Source organism: Monodon monoceros, unplaced genomic scaffold, assembly GCF_005190385.1.
Source record: "Monodon monoceros isolate NGI ecotype Baffin Bay Population unplaced genomic scaffold, NGI_Narwhal_1 Super_Scaffold_12, whole genome shotgun sequence".
Classification (NCBI taxonomy): Eukaryota; Metazoa; Chordata; class Mammalia; order Artiodactyla; family Monodontidae; genus Monodon; species Monodon monoceros.
The window spans coordinates 44,224,957-44,250,013 of record NW_021703768.1 but is presented as its reverse complement, the minus strand read 5'-3'; the positions used below and the strand labels follow the sequence as shown (position 1 = coordinate 44,250,013).

General features: G+C 42.6%; 1 long non-coding RNA gene across 1 annotated transcript; it reads left to right on the top strand.

The window, feature by feature from the left end:
- Nucleotides 1-7,304: 7,304 nt before the first annotated feature.
- On the top strand, nucleotides 7,305-11,433 carry LOC114893229. The gene is made up of 3 exons (XR_003792855.1): nucleotides 7,305-7,417; nucleotides 10,961-11,177; nucleotides 11,338-11,433. It is a non-coding gene; the product is annotated as an uncharacterized LOC114893229 (long non-coding RNA).
- The last annotated feature ends 13,624 nt before the right edge of the window (nucleotides 11,434-25,057 follow it).

Here is a 25,057-nt window from a genome sequence, read left to right as displayed (position 1 = left end):
ATAAGATTCACTGTAATCAATTCAACATTTTGTGTGCATGGATGCTATTCTGAACATAGAAATAGTCCCAGGCATTTTTTTCCTATTAAAATAGGGTTAAAGTTGAATGGCTTACTAGACTATATTCTGAATTCTCTGCTTCTACAATGACACAGGATTAAGAAACATATGCATGGAATTATGAAAGGTTTAAAGCAGAAAAAATTTCATATGTTTAAGTGTAAGTGGAAAATTTGACACTAGATTGGGTGCCTCACAAGGGGGTGATGGGCATAGAAACCACATTTGTATCAGTCACAGCAGAAGGAATAGGAGCTGCTTGGGCTGCCTTCATGTATTTGGTTATAGTGGAAGGAGAAGATGGCATTTCCTTCTCCAGTGGGAAGCCTGGATGAGGAAGCATTACAAGGTAGTGGAGACAAGTGAGGGCCCTGGAGTGAGACATCATCCTGAGTGTGTCCCTGCATCTCTGTGCCTTTGCCTCCTTGTCTTTGTTAGGTTTTCCAGAAGTAGACCCAGTGATCAATCAGGTTCAAGTGCAAATATTGGGAGGTGATCTGAGAAAACACTGGTAGGGGAGTGGGGAAGTAAGCAGATGAAGGGAAAGTGGCCAATAAAAGCTGAGTTATCAAGCGTGTTACAATTGTGAGACCAGAGCTTCACCCTACTGGGGAACTCTGAGAGCCAGTGTAGACCACACACTGCAGAGCCGACCCACCTGAGGAGCAGTCCTCTTGGTCATTGGTTGAGGGATGCTTCTAAGGGGGTGTTAATTCTCTGGCACTTCTGGTCAAATATACTGCAGGAAAGTGGGCTCTGGCCCAGAGATGCAGGTGTGTCGTGGGGGAGTCCTGCCAGCATGCACTAAAATGACGGGTCTGAGAGGCGATGGTCAGGGCACAGGCAGCACCTGCTGGAGTCTTTGCCTAGAAAATGGAGATGATGATTGTATCTACCAGAGAAGGTACTTGTGAAGATTAAATGGTACGTGCCAAGCTCTTAGCATGGTACTTGGCATATAACATTCAATAATGTTATTATTTTTTAATTTTTAAATATTATTAAAATCAGATCAATTTATGTTTGGTAGAAATGCCAAGCAGCGAGCTGTCTGGTGATAACATCTGGCTATGTCAAGGGAGGAGAGGAGGAGAAGCTGCCCATCTGTCAGCGATCTGCAAAAGTATCCCTGCACTGCATGAGAGGCTGAGCCAGGGGGCCTCTGAGGTGCTCTCCTACTCTGAGTTTCCATGGTTACTCAAACCTGTGTGCCTGCAGCAGACACATTTTATGCTCTTAGCCGCATGCCCTCCGCCCACCTCATTTCTGCTGCAGCTGTGCTGGGCAGGTCCCGGTGTTGCTCCTGGGAGCCCATCTCAAGCACGTGCTACATCTCTCTGCTTCCAGCCTTGGGGTTTTTTTAAGGCAGGGTAGATTGGATGTGTGGGGGAGTTAATGCCCCTGGGGGGAAGGGGATATGAATTGAAGACCTGGTCTTTATCCTCTGAGGGATGGTGAGGCCTGGGTAGAGGTGGTAAAACAAATGAAGTTAAAATATACTTGCTAAGTTAGAGCTCTGTTTGAGATGCTCTGAGCAGAGCTGCGGTGGAGTGGGGATGTTTGAGAGAGGAGAGCTGAATTGTGAAGGAATTCAAACAGAAGCCAGACAGGCAGAGAGAAGGACAGGTTTTCCGTTTGGAGAGGCCAGCAGGTGCACAGGTGTGTTGGAGGAAGAGCAGGGCCCAGAGTACATGGGGCAGGGAACTGTCGGAGATGGGAGAGAAAGGTAATCCGGGTCCTATGAGAAGGACCTTCCCCTGCAGGTATGGGGAGCTTCTGAGACTTTTAATCAGGAGAGGGACTGGATGAGATCTGTGCTTTGCTAAGTTTGCTCTGGCAGCAGTGGGGAGGGTAGACCTGAGAGAGGAGATGCTAGGGACAGGCGGTTCCAGCAATGGGGAAGACAGATAAGGACAGCCTGACCTAGGGCAATGGAGCAAGTGGGCGCTACGGTGATTTGCATCATCAGTGCTTTTAAAGAACAGGACTAAGGCGGTGGGGGAAGGGAAGGGAGGGAAGCAGCAGAAGGTTAGAGGCCACAGCAAAGCATGTGAAGAGAACTTCCCTGTCAGTTGCTTCCTCAAATGGTTTGCAGATGAAACAAGTCTCTTTTTCCCCCCTCCCTTGAAATGGGCCCTAGAAGGACAGTTCTGCATCCTTCTTTTAAATCCACTACTAACTCATACGCAGATTTATTTCTAGAAGCCTTTAGTTCAAGTGAACCAACATCAGCATCTTCTTCAAAGGTCTTTGGACAGAATATCAGATTCCTTGGCTGGGTTTTGTTTCTTGGTGCATGGAGCTATTTCCTACATGGTACGTGGAAAGATGTCTTGGAACGACATGCGTTGGAATGTGAGGGAAATAACGTGGACTCATGCCAGACATTTGCAATGGCCGTGATGAATGGGTTGAAGAAAGACTCTTGCCAAGTTCATCCTTCTACTTGGAGACTGGGTACATATCAGGTGCAATATAAATAGAGTCCTTTAGGGAAAAGTCAGGGAAGAGGGTCCTCCATTACAGATGAGCCAAAAACTGATAAGTACCCCCTGCAATTACACAAAGATTGAAAGACAAGGCAAGGGAGAGTTATTTTTATCATGTGATCCACAGAACCCCAGAAACCCATCTGTAACAGTTTATGATTAGAAGAGTGCAGAGACACCAACCCTTGGAAACATCTATGTGATACATTCCTGAACAGTAACGTTGTATTTTACCCTTAATGAAATAATAACTATGCAGTAAAGGAAAAATTGTCTCAGCAATCCACTGATTTGTGTGCAAAGACAATAACTTTATTCTTGGACCTTACCATCCCCAGTTTTCTTAGATTGTGTTATTTTAACTCCAGATGTGCACAACATCTTGAAAATTACACTAAAGTAATAAACTGAATGTTTGATCTTGAATACCATTTTGTAATACATGCTTGCTTATGTTTGCAATGTAGAGAGTATTTTAATTATCTTTATGTATCTTAATAATTGTGCATTTGATGGAGAATATCATGGTCTGTAGCCCTGATGGGTCTTCAAGTCCCTGTTGGCTCTGGTTCTACTTGTTAATTCTGCAGACCTTCTGGCCCTGTTTTCTAAACTGGGGTACTCAGTGCATTTGGGGGGGATGGTAGGCAAAGTTAAGCAGTAAAAACAGCACATCTTCTTGTAGTGTGTTTATTTGATCAAAATTGAAAGAATACAGATACATTATGGAACAAATGTAAAATGTGTTTGTATTTCAAAAAAAACATGAGATCATAAAGAAATTTTGTATCTAGAGCCGGTTGCTCAGAAACACTTCCTGGCCCTCTAAAACTCTGTACCCCCTCACTTCCTCACCCAGGTTTGCTTTCGCTCTGCTCTTGTTACAGGTGCTTCAGAGGAGGAACATATTAAAGCACTAGCCTTGGAAATTCGCTGGGACTGGAATCAGGATAGCCTTGTCCTGTCTACGTAGTAACGATGCTGCCATGCGCAGCGAGTTTTAACGGTTCTGAGCCTTGCTTTTCTATCTGTAGAATGGAGATATTCTTCCCTATCCCATAAGGTCACTAAGATGGAAATGTAATTAGGTTGCTAATATCAAACTGGATTTTGGTCTTTAGTGAAATGAATATAAAAATTCAAAATATAGATCTTTCTTTTAAAGATCATTTAATTTAAAAGTCATTTAAAAAGCAGGCTTCTTGAAGACTGGGCCTCAATTTTTCTGTTTGCTGTTCCATAATTTTTACCTTGGTTTATTTCGTAATAGTGCCTGAGTTCTTTTGACACAAAGGCCCTTTGCATATTAAATACATTGAAAGAATTTTTTCCCTTCCACAAAGAAATACACTTTCTCAAAGCTCACTCCTCCAGTTCATTCTGATTTCTGTTCAAATGCCACTTCATTGGAGCGGCCTTCTGTGACCAACATATCTGCCCCTTCACCCCATCCCGACCCTCCACCCTTACTCTACCCCTGCTTTTTTTTTCTTCTCATATTACATACCACTCTCTGCAGTGCTATTGTATTTTTTGTTTATCGTCTCTCTCTTACAAATAAGAAACGGCTTGACAGGGGGAGGAACATGTCCATTCCCCCCGACCCTGCCCTTATATCCTTAGTGTTTAAAACAGTACCTGGCTCATAGTAGGTCTTCAATAAATAGTTGTAGAATGAAGCAAAGAATGATTTTTTTCCCCTTGATATATAATCCTTCAGGTCCGTCATGTCCCCATATTTGATAGTGACGTTGGAAGAAGATATTTCTTTCCTATAAAATACCAACCTTGTAACCCTTATGGGAAATGGCAGCTGATGGGAGACTTCAGAGCAGAGGAGAAGGGGAGGCTGCGGGAAGTGGCGGGGACTGTGTGTGGGGAGGCAAGGCCCACCTCCCCTGGACGGTGAGATGGCTGTCTGAAATTTACCAGCTCTGGACTCGTATTTCAGCGGTGCAAATCCAGATCGCACCAAATTATCTCCTAATTTCTCTTAAAGAAGACAGAAATCGCCATTGTTTTTTTGGGGGGGTGGGGGCTTTTTTTGTGTGTGTGTGTGCTACAGGTACTTTGTTTTGTGTTTTTACATTTATTTATTTATTTGTTTGTTTTTGGCTGCGTTGGGTGTTGCTGCGTGCGGGTTTTCTCTAGTTGCGGCGAGTGTGGGCTACTCTTCATTGTGGTGCGCGGGCTTCTCGTTGCAGTGGCCTCTCGTTGCGGAGCACGGGCTCTAGGCACGTGGGCTTCAGTAGTTACAGCACACGGGCTCAGTAGTTGTGGCACATGGACTCAGTAGTTGTGGCACATGGACTCAGTAGTTGTGGCTCACCGGCTCTAGAGCGCAGACTCAGTAGTTGTGGTGCACGGGCTTAGTTGCTCCGCGGCATGTGGGATCTTCCGGGACCAGGGCTCGAACCCATGTCCCCTGTGTTGGCAGGCGGATTCTCAACCACTGCGCCACCACGGAAGCCCTCTCCATTGATTTTTAAATGCTAGCTCAAAAAAAAAAAATTGCAGGCCAAACACAAGGCTATTTGGGGTCACTTTTGACCTCTGAGGTACATACCTTTCCTTCTCTAGGAAGCCTGGAAAATAGAATAGGACACATATACATGCTTAAAATGTCCTTGATGGGTTCTTGCCCTCAGTGAATGGCTGGCTGGGTCCAGCAGGAATTTACATGTTATGCAGGGACCTGGGGCCACGAGCCCTAAACTTCCGATTCAGAGTTAGCCTGGTCCCAAACCGCCTTCCTGGGCTGGCCTCACCTTACCACGCTCCCTTCTGCAACTCCTCAGCACTTCCCAATTTGTTCCAGTTTGGTTTTGCTCTTGTAAATTTATTAGTCTTAGACCATTTCACATGCATACACATCCTCTTTTAAGCTCTGACAATATCCCGTTAAAGCTCCTAACTCAATAAATATTTACTGACTGCATGACTGCTTTCCTCAGTACACATCTTCTGTCAATTGAGCAGCCTTTACCGGCACTGAATTTCCACGATCCGTGCCTTCTTGCACACAGTTCCAATCCGTCCATGGTGATGTGAAGGCCCGTTAACATCGATAGATAAGAACCACTCTCTTTAAATTCTTCTACTAGCAGAAGCTCAGCACGAAGGACAATTTTCTATGTGAAAATGTGACTTTTAATGTTGGTATTTATTAGGTAGGATATAATTTTATGCAATGCTCATGTTCCATGAACTAAGTTAAAACAAAGTCTTCAAAAATGAAAACAGTTCTTAGTTTAATAGCATTCATTCTCATCACAGGAAAGCAAAAGTGATGATGACCAGCAGCTTCCAAACTCTGTTAGTCAGGGTAGCCACATACAGCAACCAAAGGAATCCCAGAGCAGTCTCACCCCTGAGGTTGTTCACCTAGTAGTTTACTTAGCTTGTGGATGCTTCCCCTCCCACCTGCAAGATTTCCTCCTCTCTGTCCATCCCCCCACACAACTCCCCGACAAATCCACTTAGCAAGTGACTTTCAATATCAATTGAATTGCTGGGAGGAGAGATTTTCCTGTACTGAAAAAAAAAAAAAAATCCCCCTCACACAGGTGCAATGGCCTGCCTCGATGAAGAAAGGCTACCTGGATGCCTACAACAGAACCCATTTTTATACAATAACCCCCCGCTGCAATGTGAGGCTCTAGGTAATGTGATCTGTTTTCACACAGCCTAGTGTTAGGGTGCTACTGCCACTCACTGTAAAGGTTACTATCTCTCTTTTATTGTAATTACAAAAGCTAACTGCAAAACCCGAAACCTTGCTGGGAAATTGCCTACCTACACAAAGAACACAGAGACCCTATCGTTTCAGAGTTCACTTCTTTCCGAGCTTTTTTATAAAGGAGTTTTTGTCTGCCTTGCGAGGCTCAATCACGGAGAAATTGCAAATCCAGGTTAGCTGATGGCTTAGAGGGTTTCAGTGGAGGAGGTGCTCTTTGGTGGTTTGCATAGGGGTGCTTTACACTTTAAGTCACAAAGTTAATTAACACTACAACCCTGATACATTTTAGATAGTGGGAAGGGGGAGGGGGAAAAGGGAGACAGAGAGAGAGAGAGAGGGAAAGGGAGAGTTTCCTACTAAATGATGTCTCCTGTTTTTTCAGATCCTATCAGCTTTCCTTGAAGGAGGCATTACAGTGTGTTCATTCTCCTGCTGTTTGCTTTCAGCACCCTCGGGCTCAAGGTTTGGATACTGTAATCACAATGCAGAGGGTGTTGGGAGGTACTTATTTTTATCCCCACTGCCAGCATCATCACAGTGTGTGTGATCCAAATTCACACTCCTCATACACACAGCCCGTGGCACTGCTGGGGAGCCAGCTGCTTTCCCCAAGGCTGAGATATGGTCAAGGTTCTTGTCTTGCCTCATCAAAAAGGTGATAGCAAAAATGTGTGAGTGAAACCTACACTCACAGTAGCTTACTTAACAAATTTGAAACGTGTTTCAAACGTGTGATTTGCTCTTCAGTGGGAGCCCAGGATGAAGACTGCCTGTCTGTATGTGTGTGTTTACGTGTGTGAACCTGTATTAGCTGTTGCAGACATGGTGAATGCTCTAGATGGGCTCTCCCTCTCTCCTTACTAACAGAAACTGGCTTTCCCAGGGCAGCAACGTGTTCAGCTCAGAGATCGAGTTTCCCCTGAGGTAGGTGTGGCCGTGTGACCAGGTTTGGGCTGACTGGACGTGGGCAGAGTATTCTGTGGAACTTCCAGGAAGCCTTCTGCAAAGGGAGGGCGGGCGCTTTTGCCCTTCCTGTCTCCCTGCTGACTGGAAAGCTGATATGAGGCTGGCGCCCCAATTAGAGATGCTGGACTACCAGGTGACCTTGAAGACACAGCTGAGGGTTGAGGTGAGGTACAGGAAGAGAGAAGGTGCCTCGGTCCCTGAAGCTTTTGCTGAGTTGTCACACCAGCCCTGACCTGCCTCCTCTGGTTTTTCCTTATGAGAGAAAATTCCTTTGTGTGTTTGGGTCATTATTTTTGGTGTCTCTGTCACAAGTAGCCAAATGCAATTGCTAACTGATATATCAACCTGAGGTTTAACGTTAACGAGGCCTGATTCGAGGGGTGAGTAAGCCCAGAGGACAGAGAATAGTGCCTGACACCGAGGTCGTGTGCAAAAAAGCTAGCTGTTAATGCCCCTTTGGGGAATTATTAATTTGCCAATCATCTCTGAGTTTACACTTTAATTTAGGAATACCCGTTTTAATTCAGCTTTGCGTTGCAACTATAAGGGCTCTAGAAGAGTGTCGACTCAGCTTGGTTGTCCTAACTGACATGTTCGACCCACGGAATTTGAGTGTATGTTAAGTTTCTTCATTTATTCATTCAGGAAATGTTTATTCAGTGCCTGTTTTGGGTGAGGCACAGCTTTAGATATCGGTGCGGGTCCAGGGGGTGGTTATATAAAGGAAAATGAGAGGGAGACTGGCTTCAAGCTTATAGACTAGGAAAGGAGAGAATTAATAAATAGTAATAACAGCTAATGTCCGCTGAGCACGCATGATCAGCTGCAGTATTTTACCTGTATCATCTCATTTAATATTGATAACAGCCCTTTGAAGTACACAGGTGCTCTTATTTTTCTAATTAAACAAGCAAGGATCTAGAGGTACAAGGAAATTAAGTAACTTGTGCAAAGTCATAGTGAGTGATGAAATTGGAAGTTGCAAATGGTATTTGTGTGCTCTTAATCACTATGCAACAACTATAATAATTCAGCAATTTATTGAGCCCATTTTATGTGCAAGACCAACATCGTGTTATAAGGCAGTGGTTCTCAAAGTGTGGTCCTCGGACCAGCAGCTGCAGTGTCACCTGGGAAATCCTAGAAATGCAAATCATGGGCCTCACCCCCAAACCTGCTGCATCAGAAACTCTGGGGTAGGGCCTAGCGAGCTTGGTTTTAACAAGACTTCCAGGGGATTCTGATGCCTGCTGAAGTTTGACAACCACAGTTGTAGGGATGAATAGATAGGTGAGACTAAGTTTGGAAGAGGGTAAAGCAGGTATATAAATAACTATACCTCCAGGCAGATAAGATGCAGAAAGGACTAGAATCCTATTGAGTTTGAGTTTCCTGCCAGATTTTCTGATTTTTCAAGAGAAGTTGGAATCCAGATTTTGATGGGAAATCTCTCAACTTTATCATTGGAGTCAAAATAAATTTTTAAAAAAATAAATAGGCAAAAATAAAACCTGTCTGCAAGGCAGGCAGCAGCCTGTGAGCCCTGCTGAGGACAATGGAGAGGCATAGAAGCTTTCAGTGGTCTGCCCAGAGCAGTCCGGGATTTAATTTTCCTAAAGGCATTGTGGGAACTGGACTAGAGCTGTAAGACATGAATTCACTGTATTGGTTTGCTAGGGTTGCAAACAAAGTACTATAACCTGAGTAACTTAATCAACAGAACTGATTTTTCTCACAGTTCTGGAGGCTAGAAGCTTAAAATCAAGGTGTGGGAAGGCCTGGTTTCTTCTGAGGGCTCTGAGGGAGAATCTGTTCATTGCTCTCTTAGATTCTAGTAGCCCCAGGCATTCATTCTTTGGCTTGTAGATGCAAACTTCACATGGTATTCTCCCAGGCTTCACATTGTTCTTTTCCTCTAAGGACACCAGTCACATTGGATTAGGTGCCCACCCTACCTCATCTTTACCTCTGCAATGACCCTATTTCCAAACAAGGTCACATCCTGAGATGGTGTGGGTTAGGACTTCAACATATCTTTTTGGGGACACAATTCAATCTCCAAACATTCACTTTTAGGTAGTGTAATTCAATAGTTAAGTTCTTTGTTTTCCTTATAAGTGGAGGCTAATTCATTAATTTTTTCCTTGTTCCTTTCTGTGGGAATAGTTAAGAGGATATGATATACCTTAATGACATTTTATAGTCTATGTGTAGTTATTTGAGGACTTTACAATCAACTGAGACATGGAGCTACTGGTAAAGCAAATGACCTTTGCCTTATGTGAAGTAGAACACACAAAACAGAGCTCATTTAGAAGATACTTGAGAGGCTTGTGGTTTTTGCGAACTTGGGTGAAGAGAGGTTACTTTGATAGAAATCCAAATATTCTGTTTGGCTTAAGGTGAGGTTAAGGCCCAATGGCTTTAAAGGGTCCCTCGAAACACTTTTAGTATTTGATTAGAGTATGGCTAGCCATGGAAATATGGGGAATTTTAAACATGGGATGATAAATCCAGAAAAATTTAGGAGCACACAGACAAGATTCTACCTCTCCATGTACTTTGTCCCCCAAAACTAATAGGAAAGTCTGACACAAAAGTCAAAAGATAGGCTCATATATTCTGAGAATGTCCTCACTTCTCAAGAGCTGGAAAAAATATAAAAAATTTAATTTTACCTTACTTTTAAGACATAATCTTCAATTGCATCCTTCTAGATTTTTGCATATATTTTCCCCTGTCTTTTGTGTGTGCACACCTGCATGTGTATGTTTTGTATAATTGAATCCAAAGTCAACCAGCTTAAGCCTAATGTCTGAATTGACATTAAAGATTTACTGCTTTGGGCTTCCCTAAGGATTTCTAAATTTAGAGTACAATACTTTTCAGCACTATCCACATTTTCTAATATTTTTATTTAAAATAACATAGGTAAAATGCATAAGAAGGGTTTAGTTTCAACCCCCCACCCCCTTTCTTAGCTGAAGAATTGTTTTTCAAAGGAAATCCAACATGTAAAAATAGATGTCAGGGGAGTTGCTCTGACTGAACCAAGAAGGGTTGAGGGGGTACCTTCCAGGGGCTCCACCTGGGACCCCTTGGAGCATCATTTGAAAATCACTCCCGTGAAATATTTGCAGAAAGAAATGCCGAAGTCCTAATAAGACGGTTATGTTGCCAGTTGCTGGCCGGGAGATAGCAGCACAGCACAGGAGCTTGAGATGTGCGTTTCTCAACTCACTCATCCCATAAATATTTGTTGAGCGTCCCAGGTTCTGTGGCTGTGTGAAGTCTCAATAATGGCATATGAAATATAAATTAAGGGCTTGGGAATTCCCTGGCGGACCAGTGGTTAAGTCTCTGCACTCTCACTGCTGAGGCCCCGGGTTCGATCCCTGGCCGGGGAGCTAAGATCCCACAAGCCACGCTGCATGGCAAAAAAAAAAGGGGTCAAAGTTTGGCAGATTTGCTAGGTGCCTTCTGTGATAGTCAGCCTCCAAGATGGCCCCCAACAATCCCCATCTCCTGGTATTTGTGGCTTCATGCAAGCCCCTGCTACCATGTGCCAGGGTGTTCTGTGTGAGCAGTAAGGTACAGCAGAAGTGAAGGAATGTCACTTCTGAGATTAGGTTCTAAGAGGCTGTACTTCCATCATGGGCATGTTGCATCTGTTTGTCGTTGGTCTTTCTGTCTTTCTGTCTCTTAGATCACTTACTCTGGGGGAAAGCAAGCCTTGTGAGCAGCCTTATGGAGAGGCCCACATGATTAGGAAATGAAGTTTCCAGCCAACAGCCAACAAGAAACTGAGGCCTGTCAACAGCCATGTGTGTGTCCTTGAAATGGATCCTGAGCCTTCAGTGACTACAGCCCTGGCTGACAGCTTGACTGTAACTTCATGAGCGACTCTGAGCCAGAACGCCCAAGTAAGCTGCTTCTCCATCCTTCTACCTCAGAAACTATTTGAGATAATACATGTTTGTTACTTTAAGCTGGTAGTTTTGGGGAGGGGTAATTTGTTATACAGCAACAGATAACTAATTCACCTACTCAAAATCTCTTCTTTCTTTTCTTCTTTCTAACAAGTCTCAGATTTCTTTCAAAGCATCAGTGTGCCCAGAATAAAAACCAACCAATGAACCAACCAACCAAACAGAAGTTACCCAAGAAGAAAAGTGGGACTCAATCTACAGAATCAGAGCACCTTGGGTCTTGGCTGCTGAAACACAAAACAAAGTAAAACACTTTTCTCAGTTGTATTTTAGACTCATACTTAAAACAAAATAAAACAACAACAAACATTTTTGACTCCTTCTCTGGGGAGCTTGAGTGATGAGGAAATCATCAGAAACTATTTCTGTTTGTCCCTCCCTGGTCCCCATCCCAGGAACCAGACTATTGAACTTGGCCAAGAATAAATGGAACTTGAGTTTCAAAACCTTCCTACCCAATAATGTTTCAAATTTGTAGCCTTTGAAGACTGTGAAGATGTGAAATGTAGCAAACTGAATTGAACATTTACCAACAAGTGTTTGGAGAATTCTCTTGCCTTTTTGAGCAAGAAACTGTTTATAGACATGATTGTAAGAACCGTCCTTTTTATTCTCCTCAGTAACTGGGGTTGCCCAATGTCTGAAGCTCTCTTATCTTCCCAGACATTCTTTGATCCACCCACCTTAAACAGAACAGGAAAAAGGGTTTGTTTTCGTTTTGTTTTTAAGCATTGTCACACCCTAAAGGAAAATTTTTAGGTTGTGTGTTAGACTAGACAAATTAAAAACATCTAAAACAAAACAAAACAAAACAAAAAACATCTAAAAACAACACCTCAAAATGTGTTTATAATTTAATGTGGAAATGAATAAAAAGTGGATTCAATTTTGGGTTAAAAATTAACAAAAAATTGTCCTACTGGGGAAACTCCTTTTTTCTCACATTCTTCTTGTTCTCTTCAATTCCTTCCTCAACTTTTCACTGTCATTTGAAATTATAATTAATCTGCTGAACTCAATGTCTATTAAAATCAACTTCTTGTAACTGTTAAAAGTCTTCTCTATTAGGACTTTAAAAAATAATATCAGCTCAGTTATTTTGATATTAAAATATTTGGGGGAGGGGGAGATGAAGAAGATCTGTAGAACAAAAGAAACTGCACAAGAGATGGTGAAAATTAAATTAATTTCCAGTTGTGTAGTAATCATAAGAGAAAGCAAAACATACCTCCCAGAGAAACTGTTATCATATATGCAATCATTTCCCGTGAAGTAACATAAACTAACAAGGGAATCTGAACTTTTAATCAGTTCTTTGGCATTTTCGCAGTATGTGGTTATCTAGTGGTATATTCTTAATGGAGGAACTATTAAAACTTTTGGAGCTAAATTATGTCGAAAATATCACACTTTAATTAAAAAATACATAAGAATGAAGAAATGGAAACTGAATACGTACTAGGACTTCTGAAACCTAATCTGAATTGAAATGAGCTAGGAACGTAAATTTTGGTTGCTAGGTGAGGACTCACATTGTTTTACTTTGAAATGGGGACATGAACCCTTGATACAATTTTTTTTTTTAATCACTAAGTTAATAAAAGGACCTCTCACATTGATCATTCTTTGATTGGCCCAAAACCCAGCTTCAACTTCCTATAATGCTTGGAGATAATTCTTATGGCCCAAAGTAAAAGTTAGTAGAATAGAGCATTTCCAGGTTGTAATGTTAAATGTATTAATATGACACGTGGTTGCTGCTTTTCAAATGCAGCTATGAGATTTTAACTCTGCACTATAACTTGTTTTACAGTTTCCAGTGGAAAGGAAGCCATAACCTAGATTGTTAGACAGATTTCAGTGTCAACCCTGAATAAAATCTTGGCTTTACTACATTTTAGTTTTGTGACCATAGGTAAGTTAACTTCTCTGAGACATAGTTTCTCATCTGTAAAATAGATATAATGGTATTTTGTGAGGATTGAATGAGAAAATATGTAAATCACCTGCTTAACAGAGGTCATTTCCCCATTGTCCTTTTCCATTACTCACAGTATTTTGAAGCTGTAACATTAAGAATTCTCACACTTTACAGTTCAAAGTACTTCCTCAGGATTCTCTGGAGTCTTTCTTCTCTCTTGATCTCCTATATCCTTCTTCCACGGATGTTCTTTTTCAGCCCCGTTCTTCCCTTCTTCATGCTGCATTCAATCTCAATACTATTTAAACCTCGCATCTTGTTTTTTTTCCACACACACACCCATGACTTTCTTCCCCTTTTCTTCTCTGCAACCAAATGACTTCTTTGATCCTTAGTGCTTTCTCATTCTCTAAGGACAATTCAGGTACGTATATTTCTTGTAAAAACATTGTGGTATTATAAATACTTTTCAAAGAAAAAAAATCCACTCATGTTGTTTTTCAGTCCCTGTCATATATTTACATTAAAAAATGCGTTTTGTAAATAGCCAAGATGAAGCTGTCCGTGGGTTGGTGTGGTACAATGGCTAGAGTACAGGAAGAGAGAAGCTGCTTCCTCTTCTGCTCTGGTGACCCTTGTGGGTCCATTTACTTCTCAAGGTCTCAGTTTCTTCATCTCTAAAATGAAGCAGTGGGAGAGATTACTCCTGAGGTTCCTTCAGCTCTGAAAATATTCTAGACTTGGTAGTTTTATAAAATGGGAATGTTCTTCCAATACTGCCTAACCCGAGAGTACAGCTGACCACAGTATCATTATTGAATTTTTTTTCCCTCAGTTCCTATGCATGAGTGCAGAAAATAAGCAGGAGATAGAACCCTGCAGGCACAGATAGGAGTACTTTCTGCCGGGAGGATAATTACCTCTTGGCCTTCTACCATGGGGGCCTATTGATCTTGAGCCACACTGATGCTCTCGGATGGCTCCAGGTGGGCACTCTTGCTTGGTTCCCCTTATCACAGATCTGTAACTGCTCTACAATGAATTTGTGAAACGGCTGGACAAGATTAAAGCTTCAAGCTTTGCCCTGGAAGAGAACAGATCTATTGGTCTGTGCTGGAGACAGACCCCAAATATCTCTGTGCTGCAGTGAGAAGCAGAGTACTGGTCCAGTCCACTGGGTATGTCAGCTTTGGGGGATGGAGGGGAGAAGGTCAGAAGTAAACATGTTAAGAAAAATGTCCCCATTTATCCACTTCCTGGTTTGGTTTGTTTTCAGAGTATTGTCAAATGCTTCCCTTCCCCCTAATGACAGTGAACTGAAGAGCCAGCAGGACAGAGGTTTCTGTGTTAAGACATGAGTGTGAAGTCTTACTGTATTTTGAGTGCTTAAGGAAAAGCTAATGGGAACTTTCCAGGGAAGATGGTGGGTGTTATTAACATGGAAATATGTATGAGAATTCCTAAATGAAGGCTTTATAGGGTGGAGCTGGAAGCTAATAAGACTCTGGCTGGTTGGGGGTGGGCAGGGTGTGGGACTGGTTGGGAGTGGGGAAAAAGGGTAGGGAAGAAAGCCTTCTTTTGGACTCTGGGGACTCCGTGGGCCTGTTTAAAGGGCCTAGAATGAAGGCTGGAAGGGAGACTGAGCAAAGCAGGGGAGGTGCTAGAGAAACTAAAATGACTGTAGCACAGGAGGGGGGCCCCTGGCCAGGGCAAGAATGGGAACCTGCAGCTGGAGGTAGAAAATACTAGGAGTTTTTGTTTGTTTGTTTTGTTTTTTGTTTTTTAAAGTAATTCCTGAAGGTAAGGGCCACACTGGGAAGGACCTATGGATTCAAAGGAAAGTGGGCTCTAGGAGTCCCAGGGAGTGGCCTCAGCTTTGAACCTGTGGCAAGCCAATGGGCATAACAGTCAGCTTGGTTCCCCCGCCTCCAGGCCTCTAACCTTTGCAGCTAAGGTCACAGCTGTCCAGTTGGCCCAAGGCTCTGGAGCCAACCCTGTTTTTACAAAGAAACTAGAACTGAGAGCTCTAGTCTATTGCCATTGTGGTGACAAGGCTTCTGTTTTTACTGCAGGGTCTGCTCTGATTTGTAACTGGCCTTTTGTCTTATTTCCTTTTGCCTAAGCCTCTGTCTTGGGTCCTAGGATCTGCCTCTTTTTCTTATAATGATATTGCTAACATTTGATTAAGCACCAGCTATTGTGCTTGTCCTCATACTCACTATCGTATTTAATAACCCTATGAGAAAGGTAATATTATTCCTATTTTGCAGATGAGAAAACTGAGGCTTAGAGTGTTTTTTTTTGTTTTTTTGTGGTACGCGGGCCTCTCACTGCTGTGGCCTCTCCCGCTGCAGAGCACAGGCTCTGGACGCGCAGGCTCAGCGGCCATGGCTCCCGGGCCCAGCCGCTCCGCGGCATGTGGGATCTTCCCGGACCGGGGCACGAACCCGTGTCCCCTGCATCGGCAGGCGGACTCTCAACCACTGTGCCACCGGGGAAGCCCTAGAGTGTTTTATTTTATTTTTGTTGTTGTTCTTTTGCTTGCCTCCAGTCATGGATCAGAGCCAGGGTTCGATCCAGGCAATTTATAACCGGAGCCCAATTGTGTACACACCATGCCACCCTGCTTCTATATTCAGTCTCTGCCTTGGTTCTTTGTCTGCCACTCTGATTGTACTGGGATGGGCCTCCTGTATGTTCTTCTCCTTTCAGTTTTGCTGCTGAACACCTTCAGCATGTCTGCCTCCTTCATCTTTCTTTAGTGATGCCCCGCTCAGTGGTCTGCCTACTTTCTGGGTCTTGACCATTTCATGTTTACTGGTCCTGCTGCTTATAAAGATGCTGCTGGTGGCCCCTGAGATTTCCTATGAGCCGTGACTGAATACGATTCTCTCTTACTCTTCAGTAGAGTCTAGTCGTGCAGGTGTAGTCACTGCAGACAGACTGGAAGCAGAGTTTGGCTGGATAAGATGAGCACTCAGGGTGTGAAGTTGGCTGGAGTGTGGATCAGGGCTTCAGTAGCCCCAGCTAGAAATGAGTTGTCCTGGTTTGATGTCTAGATGAGCTGGGGAAGGACCTCTTCCCCTTTAGTGGTGAATTGAGGTCACTTATTGGAATCTGTGGTGTGGCTTGAAAGATTCTGCCCTTCAGCTTGAGTGTGGCCTACCTTGGAGCACGGTGCCTGATGCTACACTCTGACTTCCTGTTTTGATTAGGGCAGAGGTTCTCAACCTCACTACCCATCGCAGCCACCTGCAGAGCTCCTGAGGACTGCTGAGCCCTCTACTCTATCCTCAGAAGTTCAGTTTCAGATGACCTAGGGTGATCTCCAGGCATCCATGGTTTTACAAAAAAGCGCTGCAGGGGATTCTAATGCACAGCAAGGGTTGCTAACCACTTATGTGCTGGGTGATTCTTGGCCTGGGGGTATCACCAGTGAACGGGAGCAAAGCAGCGTAGCCTGGGAAAGAAAGATGTCTTTAGTGTTGCTTATCACCATGAACCCTGAATATCGTGGAATGTAAATCTGATCAAAGAAAGGCCAGGTAGGTTCTTCAAGTTGTCTGGGACTGCTAGAGGAAGCACACCATGTGCTTGAAAAGTGCTGTGGTCCAGGGATTTAGAGAGGATGCTGGAGCTAGAAGGCTCCTCTCTGGGGCTGGGAGCTGCTCAGCTGCAGGGTGATTGAGGGAAAAGTTTTTGATTCTATCCTAAAGTGGCCCCTAGTTGCCCTGAAGCCTTAGACTGCCGTCCAATGAACTGCCCAAATGTGTTAAACTCTTAAGTCTGTCAGAATTGCAAAGGCAGAAATGCTGAGGTACAGCCTGAGAAGAGGCCAAGTAAAAGCATAGATTATTATTTAAAATGTGGTGGTCTTTGCACGATGGCTGTGATGATCCACATTTGATACAAAAGCAAAAGAAAACCAAATATGTTTTAAACAATATTTAAGACACACTTACAAGGTCAAGGGCTTTCTTAGCAGAAAGATGTCTGTGATGTTTACTTGGTTTTGCTCAGATTTTATTTTTTAATATTTTCAGTTCCTGTTTCTTAGCTTTTATTTTTAAGCCTGTGGACTTAAAATGGTCAACCTTAGGTTAAGTGGTGTATTTTTTTTTATCAAAGTTTTGAAATAAAACAAACTTCTGTGATTAAAAAGAGTAAATCTCTGATCACTTTCATGTCAGACAAGGGGTCTCTGCCCATCCAGAGCTCTGTGGCTATCAAGGCAGGAGTGTGCACTGCTTTATCTTGTTGGACCTCATCTTTAATGAGGGGGTTGGAATTGGTGACCTATAACCACGGAATAAAGGCTGACAACTCTTGAGCTACTGTATGTCAGACGCTACGCTAAATTCTTTACACGGATTATTTCATTTATTTCTTACCATGACCCTAGGATGTAAGTACTATTATTATCACTGCTTCTGTTTTAGAGATTAGGAACAGAGGCTTAGAGAGATTAAGTAACTTTTTGGAGGTCACACAGCTGGTAAGTGCTAGAGCTGGGATTCTGAGGCCAGACCCATGTTTATAATCACTATGCTTATATTGTCTCCCTAAAGAACTTTATCACCACTTCATAAAATGAGTTTTGCAAGGCCAGCCCTCTGTGAACCTGTTTCCTCCTAGGCAGATTGCCTCTTCATCTGGGCTGTGAGATGAATGGCTACACCTGGTCATGACTGGCCAACAGGCTAAGATTATTCCAAGTGTAAATAACTGGATAAGACGGACTGAGATTAGTTTTTCTTGAGAACGTGAATGCAAGACTATGAGCTGAAATGAACACTGCAGAATGTAACCAATTTATTTTACTTAAGAGCAATTTGCTAGTACACTCATATTCATAGCATCATTATTCACAGTAGCCAAGAGGAAGAAGCAACCCAAGTGTCTGTGACCAGCGAATGGATAAACAAAGTGTGGTATATACTTACAATGGAATGTTAGCCATAAAAAGGAAGGAAATCCTGACATGCTACAACATGGATAAACCTTGAGGATGTGACAGTACATGAAACAAGCCAGCCACAAAAAGACAAATACTGCATGATTCCACTTATCTGAGGTGTCTAAAGTGGTCAGAGTCCTAGAAACAGAAAATAGAATGGTGGTTGTCAGGGGTTGGGGGAGGGGGAAATAGGGAGTTGTTTAGTGGGTACAGAGTTTCAGTTTGGCAAGATGAAAAAGTTCTGGAATGGGTTGCACCACAGTATGAATATACTTTACTGAACTGTACATTTAAAATTTGTTAAGATGGTAAATTTTATGTTATGTGTATTTTACCACAACAAACAAAGAAGTAGCATTCCCCATAACGATCAGTGTGCTGAAAATAGGTCTTAAACCAAAGTAACATTACTGTCACAGAACTCTAAACAATATTTAACGACGCCTTATTATGTCAGGAATTGCAAATATAGATTCTGTTATTTTTCTTGAATGTTAATTTATTACTCTGAGTTTATGGTGCAGCTATGGGGGTTAAAGGGGATTAGAATTATACCTACAACATAGGGAATATATGATACATTTAAGGCAGTTAGCATGGTAATCGCACAATAAATCTTAATTAGTATTATTGCTATTGCTCTCTTGAAAAATAAAATATTTGGAGAAATGCAAAAAAAAAACCCAATTTGCTAGTTATTATGAGAAATACATAGTTTTTCTAATTTAATGACACCTAACAGTGAACAACCATCCACCAGACCTTTCAGCTCTAAAACTGCAAACCTGTGATTATTATACAACGATTATACCGCTGACTGCATGGTATGTTTCTGAGGGACTATGGCTTTTTCATTACTGTTCGTATAGGCAGGATGGGAGTCTTTATAATATTTGCACAAGGCAGTATCCCACACTGATTCTAGAGAAACTGGAGACAGGGACTGTGAAGGATTTTTTCAGGCTGGGTTTTGTCACCAGTTGGCTTTCTGTGGAGAAGGCAGTGCAGTGCAGGGACCTGGGCTGTTCTCCCAGTTCTTAATGGCTGGGGGGCATGGTGCACAGTCCAATAACTCTCCGAGCAATTCACTTTTCTCACCTGTGAAAACATACCGTTGGATTAGGTGAACATTGTGTCTCTTATCCTGTCCCTACTCCTTCTGTAGACATACCCTCAGAGATCTGGGGGGACTGTCCCCCATAGGGTCATAGGTATGCCCCTAAGGTCACATAATTAGAAATGGATTGGCCTTAGAAACTTTTTACTTGGATGAAGAGAACTTGTCAATTATGCTTCAAGACTTGTCTGGATTGGATAAAAGGACAGCAAATGATAATGTGAGGACCAGAACTGTCTTTTTGGATAATTTAATACAAAATTATGCCATGCCTTCTGTATAGATGAGTGAGTAGAATGAGCCTTCCCAGGTAAACAGCCATTTCTCTGAAAATCTAGATGGAAATGCATATTCAGCTGTTCACACTCCAGTAAATTGTAACATGGGGGACGTGTCCCATGGTTGTGTCTCCACGTTCCTACAACAGCAGCAGCCCCTTCTAGAATGTATGCCTTAATGGACTTCATTCAGGGCTAATGAATTCAGGCTTAATTGACTGGAAGACTGTTGAAATTTTGTGTGTGATTTTAAAAGTCACTGAATAAAAGATTGGGAGGGAGCCATAAGAAACTGTCTAGTTAATTACACCACAAAGGCAGGATGTCTTAATTCCCCAAAAGCAAGCTGGTGAGAAGATCTCAGGTGCAAGTTGTTTATTTGGGAAATGAATGAGAGAACAGGGAGAGAGTGGCAGAAAGGCAAAGGGTATCATGGCTGCTGCGGTGGGCAAAGGGCCCTGATGACACTGGGGTTCTGAGAAGCATATGGGGTGTCTCCAGGATTGTCCTTTGGAAAGCATTTCTCCAGGTCCCCATGGCCCATTGGTTGAGGACTTCCAAGCCAACTTGAACATGGGCTGAGTGGGCTCCTGCACTTTCAGAGGAAATCATGAGGCAGGAAAGCAGAAAATTGGCCTGAGATTCATGGAACTTTCTGCCAAAATGTGGCTGAAATCAGAAGTGGGCTGAGGGGATGTGATATGGGTGCCAAGAAATCACCAATCATGTTTTCTACCCTTTGTCCTTGTGGCTTATACGGGAAAGGCAGTGTGGTGTAGTGGTTAACCTTGTGCGGCTATAGCAGAGCATCTGGGTTTGAATCCTGATTCCACTAAGTTTACCAGGCACATGTTCTTGAGCAAGGTACTTAACCTCCCTAAGCCTTGGTTTCTTCATCTGTGAAATGGGGCTATTGAAATCTTCCTTGAAATATTGTGGGGATGGATTATATTATCCAGGTAGAGCATTTAGCAGCCAGGTTTGACTCTCCCAGGGCCTCACAATAACTTAGAATAAGTTAAAAAACTTGTGTAAGCTATTTAGTCAAAATCGCAGATAAGGTCAGACTGATATGTTAGTACTGGAAGGGATTAATGGTCTTAATTAGATAGCACGGAAGTAAGAGTTTTCACCCACTCATCTAGGATGGATTTGGTGGATTCCATAGAAGCCGAACAAGATGACTTTTTAAAATATAGATTTGTATTCCTACCTTCCTCAGGAATCTGCTAGTTTTCACAGTTGATGACATTCCTTTAAGGAACCATATCCCAATGAGCCATAGGACATGAAGAGCTGTCCTGGAGGTATGGCCGCAGGCCCATTAAGTCTCACCTCCAAAATCATTCTCGCTGTGGAGAGGTGCCTATACCTTAAGGAAACACACCTGGCCTTTTCTACTAGATTTTTGGGTTTTGTTTATTGTGCAGTGACCATTTTCCTCCATTGGTAGGGGAAAGTGAATCTGGAGAGGCTGGTTTAGAATGGGCAAGGCTAACGTCTTTATGGCCATAGACCCCTTGCAGAAACATCACAGATGTGGCCGCAGGAAGCCAGTGATAGATGTGAAAAGCCCAAATTTAATTTTGAGCCTGATGTTCAACCATTTTTCCTACATTGGGAGTTTTTATAATGGAAATTAGATATGAGGTGTTTTATCAATTGAGGAGCATTTTTGTATTATGTAACTGCCTCTGGTTATGTAGGTGACTGAGGGACTAGGAACCCAAGAAGAGGGAGGAAAGTTATGGTCCTGCAAAGCCTGGGAAGATGCTGCTGTGTGTCACCCTGGTGAGTTGTTCTGCTGTTTGGTGTATACTCCTTTGTCCTTTGGTTTAAGATTAGGGGCTCAACAAACAGAATCGCAAAATAAAAGACAAAGGGCATGGAGAAGACTGAAATTCCTGAGTATGTGGAATGCAACATTTGGGTGTGTGTTGTCATCGTTGATCAATGGATATATACATTTTAGATTATGATAATAACATTTACTTATAACTATGGGAATTCCTCTGTTGTTGGTTATTGTGACTGAAACTTTAATCCTAACCTTAATACCTTCCTCTTCCACAAAAACAAGTCTTTTAATATCACAATTTTTGGCAAACCAGGTTATTTTTAGGAATCTACATATCCCATTATAGCAGAACAAACAGTAGTGTTGAAAGCTCTGAGAGTCTAATTCCAAATTACTATGAAAGCTTCGATCTGTTCCTTGTTTTGGTTTGTTGTTCACAGTGATCCTGCCCATGTTTATTACCATTTATGAACTGTGTTACCATCAAGGTATGTTAAAGTGTAGTGGTGACTTGATCTGTGTTCTAATGTTGGGAACCATCTCCATAAAATGTACACTCACTGACCTGGATGTGATTTTAGTTTCTGTCCACCATCTGCTTTTTTTTTTTTTTGCGGTACATGGACCTCTCACTGCCGTGGCCTCTCCCGTTGCGGAGCACAGGCTCCGGACGCGCAGGCCCAGCGGCCATGGCTCACGGGCCCAGCCGCTCCGCGGCATGTGGAATCTTCCCGGACCGGGGCACAAACCCGTGTCCCCTGCATTGGCAGGCGGACTCTCAACCACTGCACCACCAGGGAAGCCCCCACCATCTGCTTTTAAAGCAAAGCAGAGAAAGAGAAGGCACTGTAGTAACAGAGGTCAGGGAAAACCGTGGCTCCATGATGTGTAGTGCTGTAAGGGAATTTACTTCTGGTGATGATCGTGAGCTGTTGAAGGGAAGGCCGCATGGAGCAAATGAACCACTGGGGAGGGTGTGAGCACCTACTATGAGCTCAGCACTTTGGTAGGGGACGCACAAGAAAGCACAAGTGGTCTGTCTTCCATGACCTTCAAATCTGGGTGGAAAAATAAACCATGCATGGTTGGGGAGTCATTAAGCCCCTATGCAGGGCTCTGTGGAACTGAGTCCAAATGAGTGATGTGCCCTAGGAATTCAAAGCCAGGAGGCTGTCACTGTGGGCAGCACGGGGAAGGATGGGAAGAGTACCGTTAGGCACAGACAGGAGGACCAGAGAGCAAATTCTCCAGGAATTATTTTTCAAGAAGTGATATGGTCTGGAATTTTAATGAAATGAGTTCATCCTACTGAAGGTGCACTCCAGGAGAAAACCAAATCTTTGTGCATGGGGTTGTTTCAAAGAAAACAACAATCACCCCTCTTGTTTTGCTGTATCTGCTACTGGTATAATACCAGCATGACTCATAGAGGATTTTGACTTCTTCAGGTGCTTTTGGTTACATTGGCCTTTTACTGATAATGTGGGAGACTGGAAATACTGCCTTTTTTCTGACAAAAGCATTTTTTCCCCATGGCCAGCTCTTCTTGAAATGACACTTCTTTCTTGTTTATCCATGGCTGGAAAACTACTCCTTGCATAGGGCTTCTTTGATAATGATAGCAGTTTTATTTGGAGGGAAGTTGTTCAGGGGCTAAGAACTCTATCCCTTTATTTGGATTTTCTTATGTAATGTTTTTCTTTTGTTGCCTATGTTTGTACTTGTTCTTCCCTTCTGTACTTTTGCTCTGCTTGGTGGGATTGTCTGTCTTGGATTTTTGGCTTCTTCTGTAGTTCCATTTTTAGGAGAATTATCTTAGAATTCCTCATGTATGAGATATAGCTTCACTTTTCTACCTTTACCTTGTCAAATCTGAAGTTTCTGGTCCAATGCAAAATGGTACAGTCACTTTGGAAGGCAGTTTGGTGGTTTCTTTCAAAACTAAGCATACTCTTCCCATACAATTCAGCAGTTGTGCTCTTTGGCATTTACTCCATAATTTGAAAACATATATCCACACAAGAATCTGCATATGGGTGTTTATAGCAGCTTTATTCATAACTGCCAAAACTTAAAGGCAACCAAGATGTCCTTCAGTAAGTGAATGAATAAGTAAACTGAAGTACATCCAGACAATAGAATATTATTCACTGCTGAAAAGAAATGAGTTATCAAGCCATGAAAAGACATGGAAGAAATTGAAATGCGTATAACTTAAGTGAAAGAAGCCAATCTGAAAGAGGTTACATACTGTATGATTCCAGCTATATACTGTTCCAGAAAAGGCAAAAATATGGAGACAGTAAAAAGATCAGTGGTTGCTAGGGGATAAAGGAAAGGGGAACGATAAATGGGTGGTGCACAAAGGATTATTAGGGCACTAAAAAGATGCTGTATGATACTATAATGATGGATCCATGTCATCACACATTTGTCCAAACCCATAGACTGTACAACACCAAGAGTGAACCCTAATGTAAACTATGGGCTTTGGGTGATAATGATGTGTCCGTGGAGGTTTATCAACAGTAACAAATGTACCACTCTGATGGGGGAGGTAGATAATGGGGGAAGATATACATCTGTAGGGACAGGAAGTATATGGGGAAATCTCTGCATCTTTCTCTCTGTTTTGCTGTGAGTCTAAAACTGCTCCTGCTACTGCAAGAAAATAAGTCTTTAAATATGAAAGAACATCCAAGAATACCACTGATTTGGAGAAATTTAGTAAATAGACTCCCGTATAAGCTTCGAAAATCATGTTATTCATATCTGTATGCAATGCCTTCCCTAGAATTTCTTAACTCACAATTTTACTTTCTAAAAAAGGTTCTGGCTAAATGTTTTCTCAGCAACTGATTATTTTAAAAAAACAAAGAGGATAATAAAGACTTTTAAAACTCCATTATAAAAGCAACGTATCCTGTGCAGCTCAGGAGCAGTAGTTCAGGAAGGGACCCCTCCAGTGGCAAGTCTACAACTCGCACGGTCCCTTCCACTGGTTATTGGAGGGATGCTTGAAAAGTATCTATAGAAGCATTGGATTTAATATTTGTAGCTAACAAACTTTATTTTGGTTTTAGATGTCTGTAACATGCAAAATATGGTAGGTTTTAGGTATAGATTAAATATGACATATTTTCTATATAGGGCTGGCAAGTCTAGTAGACCCAAAAGAGGGTACAAGGTACAAGTGGGCATATATATCTATCTGCGAACGCATATATAGTATGGACATCTTTCCAGTGGACTCAGAGGTGGACCTTGACTGTGGACCCACAAGGAGAGATGCTGGGGGCTGGCCATGAAGGGGAGGGGCGTTGAGATGAGGGAGGGAAAGGAGTGGGACAGCTTTCAAGCTGGACTGAAGAGCCAAATGGGACAATGACAGGCCCTCTGAGGCTCCAGAATGTATATCCCCCTCCCTCCCTTCCACATACCCCCCACCCACCCCCCACCCCACCCCCCCACCCCCCTGCCTCCAAAGCACTGGAGAAGAGGCTCCGTGACTGAGCTGCATATTAGGTGACAGGAGAAATGGGCAATTGACTTAATCTCCCTGACCTCCAGTTCCTTATGTTTCCCACAAAAAAGTTGGATTGAAGCAGTGAATTTTCAGACTTTTCTTTTTTAAGAGTGATGCTTTTTGTTTTTTGCAATTTTGAAGTAAAAGATAAAATATCCATATAGAAAAATTTTGAAGGATGAGAAACAAAACATTACTAAGCATCCGAAAGTTTCCC